Source organism: Beta vulgaris, chromosome 6 (genome assembly GCF_026745355.1).
Source record: "Beta vulgaris subsp. vulgaris cultivar EL10 chromosome 6, EL10.2, whole genome shotgun sequence".
Lineage (NCBI taxonomy): Eukaryota > Viridiplantae > Streptophyta > Magnoliopsida > Caryophyllales > Amaranthaceae > Beta > Beta vulgaris.
Genome location: NC_079207.1, coordinates 50,296,515 through 50,310,069, shown reverse-complemented (window position 1 = coordinate 50,310,069; position 13,555 = coordinate 50,296,515).

Sequence of the window (13,555 nt, the reverse complement as noted above, 5' to 3'; positions counted from 1 at the left end):
TAGGGACATAATCAAAAGAAGTGAAACCACAATGCCTTACACTCCCTTCAAAGGGAGAGGATTGTACTTTGGTTTCACACACAACCATGATATGCATATTATTACATTTAAAAAAAATCTTTAATTTCTTCCATTGTAAGAAACTTCTTGTAACCCCTAATGATCCAAAAACTTACATTCATTCACAAAAAAACTTGCAAATGGTAGACAAGGCATGACAAGACCCTGTCCCTCTTAAGGCCAGATGAGGCAGAATCATCCTCCCTGCATCCCTTTCTCCTCTTGGCTGAACTAGAAGAATAAACTTGTTTCACAAGGCTAGCCTCTTCAACATCCATTCCCTTAATTTGCTTAATCATTGATGCCTTCAGGTTGAGACAAATAACCTTCTAGCATAGCATCATGATCATCCTGCAACTCATCAATTATATATGTACCTTCTTTAACACCAGAAAAGGTGTCATCAATTGCAAGTAGGTCATCCTCTTTGGGAGCATCATCCTTATAATTCCCACCAAACAGATCTGCTGGATACACTACTCTCAGGGGGACAGGAGATATAAATTCATCATTGGCAGGGGGAGGAGGGAGAGGCAATAGTCCAGACTCAGTTTCAGAAACATTGCACTTCTCAGCAACCCCATACTTGACACGAGGGTCAAAGGAGGGATCAGAGGAGGGAGTTAAAGCCTTGCAATTAGGCTCATCATCAAAGGACTCCACTCCAACATCATCATACATCAATAAAGCTTTAATTTTCTCATTATTCTTAGGCAGACTCAAAGTAGCAACTTTCCCAACACCAACTTGATCACCATCATTGATCACAATACCTTTCTGAATAGGATTAGTTCTCACACCATAAAACACTTTAGGATGAAACTTCTTTCGAGAAGAATTCTAAACAACACCAAACCCAATACCAGGAATATAAGAATTTCGAGGAACATGCTCAGGCTTTGCCTCTACTACATTAGCTTGCTAAGCTGTGGTGAGATACTTAGCTTGCCTTGAAGCATTTTCAAAGGATTCTGCCAACCATTTCTTTTTAGAATTCTTAAGTAACCTAAATGTAACCTCTTTTTGAGGAGGATATAATAGTGAGCACTTCTCAATACTATGGTCATCACTTCCACAAAAAGAACAACTAATAGAAAAATCTTAGTACCACAAAACATAGCCACTGGTATTACCACCAGCCCTAACAATTTCAAATATTAAAGTATGGATTTTTAGGGTTATGAGTTGGAAAGTCATAGTAGTATATTATAGTCACTAGTGGAAAAAGACGGAAGGGTTGCGGTTAAAACAGCCCTAAGGGATGTGTTTTTTGCTAGCAGCCCTTTCCGTAGCAGCTCTTCACTAAAAGTGAAGGGCAGCGTTTTTAAACCGCAGCCCTTCACAACAAAAGGCTGCAGTTGAGGCCCAAAAACGCAGCCCTTCCAATATGGAAGGGCTGCGATTTTGGGCCTCAAACACAGCCCTTCTTTGTACAAAGGGTTGCGGTTTTGACCATAACTGCAGCCCTTTTGACCCAAATAAATTAAAAAATAATTTTTTTTTTGCCTGCTAAAAATTATGAGTTTTATAGTTTCATGATACAATAATATCTGCTAATCTTGCACAAACAAAGATTATAGCTAGAAGAATAATGAAAACTAAACTGAATCCAAGCTCATATATACTTGGGATGGTTGACAAAAAATGAACAAAAAAATTAAACTAAAATGAACAAAAAATGAAAAAAATAACCTTAAAATTATAGATCTGAAAATGAACAGGTCTGAACATTAACGAAAATGAAAAAAAATAACCCTAAAAAAACTAATCTAAAAATGAACAAAAAATGAAAAAAATAAACAAAAATGAACAAAAAATGAAAAAAATAACCCTAAAATTATAGATTTGAAAATGAACTAATCTCAAAATGAACAAATCTGAACATTAATGAAAATGAAAAAAAAAACCCTACAAAAATAAACTAATCTAAAAATGAACAAAAAATGAAAAATAAACGAAAATAAAAAAAAAACCCTAAAATTATAGATCTAAAGTTGTTGCTATCGTGCTTGTTGTTGTTGTGTTGCTTAAGCGGAGTTCGACCAATAGAGAAGGAACGACGGACGAGCAACGAAGAGCCGGTATTTTTAGAACGACGAGGAACAACAGAGACGGACGAGGACGTGAAACTTTGAGAACGACGAACGGAGAAGGAACGAACAACGAACGGAGAAGGAACGAACAACGAACGAATGTTTTTGTTTGTTTAAGAGAGAGATAAAAGACGAATTGAAAAGAACTAAAATCTCCACGGAAGAGCCGTGAAGATTGAAAAGAAGAATAGAAGATTGAGCCGTGAAGATTGAGACGAACGGAGAGAGAGAAGAGGAGAAGACGAGAAGAGAGAGAAAAAATGGGCCACCGAAGAGCCAGTATTTTTAGGTTAGAATTTGAAGAGAAGAGGAGAGAGAGAGAGAAAAAATGGGCCAACATTTGAAGAGTAAAGGAGGGTGAGAGAGAAGGGAGAAGGAAGGACGTGAGAGAGGAGAGAGAATGAGGGAGAGGAGAATGAACCTGCTTTTTTAAAAATTGTTTTTAAAAAAAGCCCATAAAGGACTGCGTTTTTTAAAAAACGCAGCCCTTTATGGCTTGTAGGTCTGCGTTTTTTTAAAAACCACAACCCTTCACTAAAAGGGCTGCGATTTTCTTTAAAAACGCAGCCCTTCCAGCGCAGCCCTTCCTTATTTTTCCCCTAGTGAGTTTACGAGATTGATTATTCTTCTGATTCTAAATATGTTTAAGCATGTTTAAAAAGAGTTTTAATATATAATATGTTGCTGGAAATTTGAAAAGGTTATTGTTGATGGAGAATTATGATTTTAAAACATGAGTTTTGAGAGTGTTTGACAACTAGTATATAGTCGTACTATACTATGAGGCTTTAATATTTAATTTTTAATGATGGGAAAGGTTCTTATACACTTTTAAGAATGGTTTAAAGTATTTTATTATTGTTGTAAATTCATAAAGGTTTGATTGTAGATTTATATTGGTTGTTTTAGGCGACTTTTAAGATTGTGAAGATGGGATTTCTATTTGTCTACACAAGGTACGTACATACCTATGTGTTGATTGGATTACTATATATCATGATTCTAAGTATGAGAATTATGTAATATCATGTATAGGGAACTATTTTGAGTTCATGTGTGATTACTATTAAGTTGGATTTGCATGTTTTATGCCGCTGTATGAAACTTGTTGATTATGATCTTTATATTATGTTTGTATGGAAGATTGATGTAAGCATATGGAATTTGGTAACTTTATTGTATTAATTTATATGAGGGATTAATATACATACATATATATATATATATATATATATATATATATTAATTATATATATTATATATTATATATATATATAATATATTTATTTATATTATATATATATATATACATCTATATATATATATACATATATATATATATACATATGTACATATGTATATATATACATATGTATATATATACATATGTATACTTACATATGAGAATAAGTGATGTAACTCTAACCAAAAAGTGATGTAACTCCAAAAAAAAATATTAGAGAAAACAAAAAAAAATAAAAAAAATAAAAATTTTGGGCTCAAATTTTTTTAGGGGGTATAACTCTAATGAACAAGTGTTGTAACTCTAATCCAATCGTGTGGTTGAAATTCATTCTCATTTGACATGTAAGAAGCATCATGTGATCTTGCCCTATATATATATACCTTTGAAAGGTTGGTTGGTTGTTGGCTAGGTTCAACAAATAAAGGAAGGTTATGAATTAAAGTTGAAATTAATCTTGAGTTGTTAAGTTATTGATCACCTTATCTGATCCTAAGATAAAAATGAAAGTGTATGATTTTTGGTTGATTATATTGTTTGTGCTACTTATGAGTCATAAGCGGACAATGGTGCGCCAAGCCAACCAGGCTGACTTTTGACACACCTTTACCAGCTCTGTCAGCTTTTCTAAAAACGCGTTTTAAAGATTATTTCTTTTATCTTTTAACTCCGTAAAACTGATTTTACGAGATAAAATCCGATTTTAATCATGGAACTATCTTTGAAAATATTCATTTACTAAAATAATGTAATAATTATTATTAAATAATTAATTGGGCTTTTCATATGATTGGGATCAAAATGCAATTAACTATTAGGAATGACTAATTAGAATTTAAAATAGGACTTTAAAACTTTTCGAAATAGTTTTGGAATGACTTTTCATACTGCTCTGCCCTTGGATAGGACCAATTAAGATCGTGGTATGTGTCATCATTGGATCCTTACATGAGGAGACACGATTATTTGTCTTCAATAATATCTTAACTTGCATACATTATGATACTCGCTTAATTTTTGGAAATAGTCAACTTCTCAAAAACGTATATGTACATTCGCTGAATTCATACAAGAAACACCTACACCTAGTTCAGGCAAATTAGCATGATTTCACCTTCATTCAACCACGATTCTTTCTAATCTAGGGAGATGTATAGTGTATTGGCATGAAAATCTAAAGGATTAAGCAAAGATATATGTAAGCAATTTCACATCAAAGAGTACTAATCTAACCATTTGGCGGAAACAACTAAAGCCAAAATACCTAAACCTAATTACTCCTAAGATGACCTTGACATAAACTTAATTAACCCTAATACGAGTTTTAACTTGCAAAAAGACTCTCTACACAAAGGTTTTGTGAAGATATCAGCAATTTGATCTTCACTTTTGCAAAACAATAATTCAACCAAGCCTTTTTCAACATTATCTTTAGGAAAATGATGTCTGATCTCAATGTGCTTGGTTTTAGAATGCTGAATAGGAATTTTGAAATATTGATAGCACTATTGTTGTCACACATTATAGGGGCACTCTCATAGACAACACCAAAATCTTTCAGCTAGTTCAGTATCCACAACAGCTAGAAACCTAAGTTGTTGTTGCAATGTCTTTCGATTCTGCTATGGATAATGATAAGTGCATATTCTAACATCATTTAGTTGCATATTAGGGTGCATTTTCATATAGCATTAGAGCATTTACATCGCATTTATGCATATTTAGGTCCACTTTTATAAGCTACAATGCTTTTACGGGTTGTTTGGTATTTTTGATGTAATTTTAGATACTTTAGACTCCTTTTTAAGGACATGATTATTAAGGCACTTTTATTACCATCAAAACAATATATCACATGCTCAAAATGAAGAAGATACAAAGGACTTCATGTACTTGTGTGAAATATGACACCTTTGCACCATTATACTCATAACTTTTGATAGAAAAATGGTAATAAGATGATTCCAATTGGGTTGGAAACTAGACTTGAATATCTTTCCAACGATATATTACATGCGCTAAAGGGAGCTAAGTATCAAAAGTTATAGCTGTTCGAAGTTGAGTTGAGAAATCTGACGATTACAGGGCAACACGTCCGTGTCATATTTGACACGTCCGTGTCATATTTGACACGTCCGTGTCACTCTGATTTCTTCAAGGCAGCAGCTTATTTCCGTATATTACATTTTATGGTTACAAGTCAACACGTCTGTGTCATTATTGACACGTCCGTGTTGTTCTGCTTCATGACGCGCTTTTGCGAAGTCGGTTATATTATTTTAGGAAGTTATAATTTTTTTTTTTGTTTAATGACGGGAGAGAGTCGATTGTAAACACTTTTTTAGGGTTTCTAGAGAGAAGTTAGAGAGAGAAACTTGTAGATCTTTATTGTTCTCCAAGACTCTACCTTTCTTCCATTAATTCAAGTACTCATTTTCTTCTTCTTTTCTCTTTGTTTTCTATTATGAACTTTAACTATTGTTCTCTAGTTTGTTTATTTATTTCAATTATGCTTGAGTAGTTCCTTTTATCTATGGTTGAGTTGAACCCTAGTATGATTTAATTCATGATTGTTTCTTTAAATTCTCATATTAATTGTTAATTGCTCTTGCTTAATTGATTGTGCATATTCCAATACTAGATTAGGGATAACTAGTATTGTTCTAATTCCATTGTCTTGATCACAACGGGAGTTGGGTTTTGACGGATTTGAGTATTTTAATTAAGGACATGAAGTTCTCCACGAGAGTAGGTAGAATGAATTGTTAGGAAGTTAAAGTGCTGCGTTTTATGTCTTTAATTTGCATGATTCCACGGGAGTAGGCTTGAATGCATATTAGAGAAGCCATAGATACTTGGGAGAGGTTATGGTACTTTATAGGGTGGACTTTTCCATGTGAACATTTAATTGATTGGTCTGGGGTAGGAATTATTTTGTATTACTTCGTGCTAGTGGGGATACTTAACTATAGAGTCTTTTATTTATATATTGATTAGTATAGTTGATTCGGCGATCATTGATATTAATCTCCTTTAGTCTTACCATTATTTAAGGACTAATCATAGAACAACTTTCTCTTTGTGGGATCGACCCTGACTTACCCTACTACATAATTAGGAGGTTAGTTAGGTTATTTATTTTTGTTAGGTGCTATCAGATAAGGCCACTAAATTTTTCTTTCTAGATCCCCATGAGATCAAGCATGAGCCTAAGAAGTGAGCCATATATGATGTGCTTTTCCTGTCAACAAGGAAACTAGCATAATCTGTATTTGTGTATCCTTCCAGCTCAATAGTAGTGCCTTTAGGGTACCACAAGCACAAGTCATGTTCCCACCAAATACCTAAGAATTCTTTTAACAGCCTTTAGATGAGATTCCTTAGGATTGCTTTGAAATCTTGCACACAATCCTACACAGAATACAATACTTAGTCTACTTGTTGTTAGGTACAAGAAGGAATTGATCATCCCTCTATAAAATTAAGCTTCTACATTCTTCCCTTTTAGATCAGCATCTAATTTCGCAGAAGTGGAAACAAGAGTGTTATAAGCTTTGCTATTCTCCAATCCATACTTCTTTATAAGTTTTTGAGATACTGTTGGTGGTGAATCATGATTCCATTAATTGTTTAGCTAATCTGTAGACCAAGAAAGAATCCTAGTTCTCCCATCATGCTCATTTCAAACTCACTCTGCATAAGATTAGTGAACTCATCACATACAACTTATTAGCCGCTCTAAATATGATGTCATCAACAAAAATTTAAACTACTAGCAAGTGTTCCCCCCTGGTTTTTATAAACAATGTTTTGTCAAATGTTCTCCTCTTGTAATAATTTTCCGTTAAAATCTTTGACAATCTCTCATACCAAGCTCTTGGAGTTTGTTTGACACCATAAAAAGCTTTATCAAGTTTGGAGACATAGTAGGAAAACAGTATCAGCAAAACTAGGTGGTTGTCAATATATACCTCCTCCTTGAAATAGCCATTCACAAATGTTGTTTTCACGTCCATCTATAATAATTTCATATTTATGTGAGCAATAAGTATCCTAATAGCCGGTAATATAGCAACAGGTGCAAAAGTCTCATCATGGTCAATGCTTTCTTGTTGATTTTAACCTTGCACCACAAGCCTTGCTTCATTTTGACTATTATTGTACCAAGATCGTCCAATATATTTTTGAATACACATCTAGTAGTTGACCTATATAGTGGTCTTGACTCAAGATGCCATACCTAGTTCCTTTTAAATTGATTCAGTTCATCTTGCATAGCCAAAAGCCCGATCTAGATTGTTCAAAGCCATCTTATAGTCCGTTGGTTCAATGCTAGACAAGAAAGAAAAGAAAGCACAAAACTTTTCATAAACAACTCTTTTTGTTTGAATTCCCTTATTGATATCACTAATGATTTGATCAGAGGGACGAAAAGATTGCTATCTAAAACTTTTTGAAACTGGGTCATTTTGTGCTCTTAATTCTACATAACTGGAACCAGCTTGCGCTCTAGTAACATGTAAGTTAGATCTTACAGATGTGTTGGGTTCCAAAATGGATCCTTGCTCATTACTTACCAATCCCTCATAAGGCTTACCACAAACTTGCACAATGGTTCCGCTGAGGTGTTTACCTATTGCACTTTGTGGAACCAACAACATCTGGTTCCCCCTCAGAAAAATGCTCATTGATTTCTTCTCGTTCTAAATCAGATCCTATACCATCAGCATTTGGTGGATCAACAAGTGGACTTATTTCCTCATCTGGATCCTGAGAAGAATTAGCTAGTCGTACTTCAGTAAACTCGAGCATTCTAATGATATCTACTTTCTCCATATACGCAATCTTAGAAGACATGTTAAACTCATCAAAAATCACAAAGGTCTTGTTATTGAACACCTTGTATGCTTTACTTTGAGGAGAGCATTAGAGAAAGATTGCTTCATCACTCCTAGGGTCGAACTTATCACTTCTAAAGATACAAAAATGTGTGATATTGCTCTCTACCCTTTAGGAGTTCATATAAGGTCTTATTCAATTTAGGTCTAATGAGAGAACGATTAAAATATAGCATGCAATGTTCACATCTTCTCCCAAAAAACTCTTAGGGAGACCACTTTCAATAAGCATCATCCTCTCCATCTCCTCTCATGTTCTATGATTTCTTTCCATGATACCATTTTGTTGTGGTGTCCTAGGGGCCAAGAAGTTATGACTCACTCCATGCTCTCTACAAAAATCAATAAAACTCGGATTATCAAACACAATGCCATGAACAGATCTTACCGGAACCATCTGATGATTCACTAGTGCAACAAACTCGTTCAATGTCTCATATTTTCAATGCAAAAAGATGACCCAAGTAAACCTAGAAAAATCATCAACTATAACACATAAAAACATGTGACCATTTCGACTTTGCACCCGCAAAGGACCACATGAATCAATAAGTACAAGTTCGAAAGGTCTGCTAGTACTCACGACTCTTTTTGGCTTACAAGAGGATTTTACATGTTTTCCTTTGGCATATTCTAAACAAACTATGTCAATATCATATTTAATATTTGGAAGTCCAATCATTAAGTCACAGGATCTAAGCTTATTCAAAAGTGTCAAGCTAGCATGGCAAAACCTCTTATGCCAAACCCATTGATTTTATTCAAGAAACAACTCTCAAACAAATGGAATTGTTCACCAAAATTTTATCCAATAAGGTGATATAAATATCATATTTCCTAGTCTCCTCACAGACAAGTTCACATATTTGTGAATTAACTATGTGACAAAGGTCAACTTGAAACTCAAATCGATTGCCTTTATCACATAGTTGGAAAATGCTCAATATAATATGTTTCAAGCCATCAACATAATACAAATCCTCAATAGCTTTTGAAAGTAACTTACCAACTTTACCTGTGCCAATGCAACAATAGAACCTTCATTGTTGTCTCCAAATGTAATACTACCACCATTATAGGCTGTGAGTGAGACAAATTGCTTCTTATCTCCGAACATGTGTCTTGAGCATTCACTGTCCAAATACCAAATGTTACTACCTCACACTTTAGCCTGCAAGAAACAATCAGACATTAGATTTAGAAACCCAAACTCTTACTAGTCCTTCCTCACCAATACCTGCTTATCATGCTTTTTATATCTCTCTACACTCTTTGTCCTAGCTGGACAATTGAAAATTTTATGTCTATTTATACCACAATTTAATGATAACACACATGCATGTTCTTTGCAACAACATGCTTACCTCTTTTGAATTTCTCGATCTATGTGGTTCACCTAAGGTGCTAGTTGGTCCTGGTTCTCATTCTGGAATAACCAAGACTAGCCGTACCACTGTTACCTTCCATGGAGTTAAGATGATTTCTAAGTATCCCTTGCAGACAAAATATTGTCTACATGCCTTTGACAATTTTTGAAGCTCTTGTCCTTGGTTTCAAGATTTTTACTAGAAAAGCATTTTTCTCATTTATAGCTTTGAAATCTTTTGTTATTTTCTCAAGATCAAACTTAAGTTTTGAAACCATGGAGTCATGTGACATGTTGACAAAAATTTTATGCTTCCCTTTATTCAAATTTAAGCTTTGAAACCATGGAGTCATTTGGCATGTTGACAACCATTTTAGGCTTTCCTTTATTCAATTCATCAATTTCAGTGCACAATTCACAAATTTTTCCTTCATATTCATCAATCATTTTACTAACTTCAGCACAAGGACCTACAGGGAAACAATTAGCTGGGCAGTCTAAAGTGTAACAAACTTTCTATGCAGTTCTTCTACATCATCAGCCAAAAGATTAAAAGCATGCAGTAATTTGATCTATTTAGAGTGTTTGCCTTACTCTCAAAAGCAACAAAATTGGGGGGGGGGGGGGGTCATTTGAGTTGAAACAATTCATGCACAAAGGAAACATTTAAATTTTCTTCACTATCACTAGGAGCATCCTTATCCTTTTCTCGGAATAAAAGAAGATTCAGATCTTTCCAACTCGACTTTGCAGTTGTGCAACTTAGCTTTGCAGCTTGGTCATCAGGTTTTCAAGGTTTCAGGCTAGCCGTTTGATTCTTCGCCGTTGGGTTTTTCTGGTGGCGGGCTGGTAAGCTTCGTGGGTGGTTGGATTTTTGGTCGCTGCGGAGGTAGTTGGATATTTTTTTTCTTCTTTTATTTTGCTTAAAATTCAACTAAATAAAAAAATTTAGACCTATCAGTGAAGAACACTTAGACCATATGACTTTCCCAACCGGTTAAATAAGGTTATGAACCATTTTGAGAAGATATCCCTTACAGTTGAGATTATATTGAAATAAATCATTTGGGACTAATTTAAGAAGATCGCAAATAATTTAAATTATTCTTTTCCATTTTTTCCTTTGGCAAAAAGGTCTAAATGTCGCCTAAGTAAATAAACCGTTCAAGACCCATAGTGGTTGGGCCATAACACGCTCGGGGGTGGGGCCATGAGCCACCCGAAAGTTGAAAAACCTCAACGGTCAGGAAGCTTGAAAAAGTTTGCTTCCCTCATTCTCAAAATTCAAACGAATGCCCCTTGCAACCTTTTTCCAACTAAAAAAATCACAAATAACAAAATCAATTGTGGAAAACAGAAATTCTTCATAATCCAAAATCAACACCAAAAATATAGACAAATTTTTCAGAACAATCTTCAACAAGTTTATGTAAAAAAAAAAATGAAGCTGGTGAAAGCAATGAAGAAGCTCAAGTTCTGGTCAACAAAAAAGAGGAAGATGAAGGATAATTATCATTATTACAAACTAACTTCTGAATATGATTTCCAATCTTCATATTATCCTCCTCCTCCCCCCGCTCGCCCAGCGCCTCCTCGACCACCAACGCCACTACAAGAAGAAGGCTGTCAATGCCACTTTTGCCAACCAGCAGAGCCCTCCGCCCCGCCATTACCTCCCTGGCTTGAACCACAGCTGGATGACATTTCAGATGACTCCAACTGGATCAACCCATTTTCAAGTCCCTGCATCAATAATAATGAACAGCAATTGGGTGATCACTGTATCCATATATCCCAGGAATTAGTTTTCAGTACTGCCGCTGATACTACTAGCTGTAGCTCAGCATCGCAGCAGCATTCGCCATCGCCGAGTAGCTCAGCATTGCAGCAGTACTCGCAATCGCCGAGTAGCTCAGCATTGCAGCAGTACTCGCTACTGTCGCCGAGTAGCTCTGAATTGCAGCAGTACTCGCTACTGTCGCCGAGTAGCTCAGCATTGCAGCAATACTCGCCAACTAGCTCAACATTGCAGTACTCGCAATCGCTGACTAGCTCAGCATTGCAGCAGTACTCGCAGTCGCCAAGAAGAGAAAAAGGTGCTTCTGCAAGAGGATTGTTTGGATGTGTCTTTGATGTAGGTGGTTTACTTTTTCGCTGCTTCTTTCCCTGCTTAAATATATCTGAGCATGTCGCGTTTCGTAATGACTCTAGTGTCTCTGATCACAAGGCTCTTGCTCATCAAATCATGGAAAAGAAGAGTTGTTGAGAGTATGTAAATTATCTCACTGCTTTTATCTGGGTGCTTTGAAGTTCAGATGATCTATGGGAATAGTAGGAATAAGGAATAGTACAAACAACTACATCAACAACAACAACAATAAAGCCTTCTTGTAACATGAATCATCATAAGAAGTCTGTCCGTGACTATGAATAAGGAATACTATATACGGTATATAAATTCTTCTCTGCTTTTTTCCCCTTTTCTTGTAGTTTAGCTAGGTGATGTAAACTATCATTTTGGATTGGGTAGTTTATTATGCAAGGAGTTGTATGATATGGCTGTCTAGGTCTGAAACAACAGGGGAGAAGAACATTCTTGTTTTACAATTTACTCCTTATAGAGCGTTTGTGAGACCAATTATTAAGGTTTCTAGAAGTATTCTTCGATGTTGTTAAACGTTTTCCACATATTGATGTTAATAATTTTTATGATTTATCATACTTTCCTGCACTATTTGTTATTATTACTCATAGAAGTGTATTAAACCAAGGATAGAAGTTAGCTAAAGTGGGTAGAGCGCTCTCCTTTGGCCCTTGGGGTCAGGGGTTCGATTCTTACCCCCAACATTTCTTCGGGTCTAAAGGTACATAGCTAATTTGCATAGTTAGAACTTGTGCCAAAGAGTACTTGCGATAATTTTTTTTTTTTTTAAAAAAAACAGGTCAATTTCGGGTACTTCGAACCAAAGCCTAATGAAAGCCAATAATTTCTTATTGCTTTGAGACCTGGTTACCTTTGGATCGGATTGATTTTGGATCGGGTAAGATCATATCGGATCATTCGGATTTCGAATAAGTTTCGAATCAAGATTATTTCAGATTGGATTCGGACCGCACCGGATCATTTCGGTTTCGGACCGAGGTTCGGACCCAGATCGAACCACGAATCGGATTTTCGGATCAAGACCAAATTTGACAGGTCTAGTTTGCTAGCTACAATGTCTCCCAATGGTAAGCTACGTCACTTTTTCGCTTATCGTTTTTTTAAAACATAGAAACAAATAAAAGTTTCCACATGGCATATCATAATTGGACGTGTACCCTCTTATTTTTTCAAACTACTCTACTTGTTTGGGCTACACTTGCTTGCAAGCAGGTTTATTTTCTTCTCTCTAATGGTTAAGCTATAGCTACATATTTAGCAAAAAATGCAAGCATGTCCTTATATGAAACCATTGAAGATGCTCTAATAGTGTGTAGATTAAAAAAAACTAGACAAAAAAAAGTGTGTAGATTAAAAAGAAACGAAAATTGTGTCCTTTTCTACAAATTACTCATTTCTCATTCTTATATCTCCCCCCCCCCCACGCCTTAGGTATATGATTTAAAGGATAAAGTAACATTTTACACTTTTATCCACATTCCTATTATGTGGGATAATTTATTTTCCCTCAAACAAAACAAAAGATACAACATAATAAGGGATACTCTACCTCTATCCCACTCCTTATTCCTTCAAACAAACGAATAGGTCACCACACTATTTAAGTCGTCCCATGATAATAGGTCATTTAATTGATTTAGTAAGTTGAACTTTGAAATTTGCCATATTACCTCATGATATTAGATGCCTTTCAACAGACTTTCAAATAACAACGGTTTAACTTTTTACTCA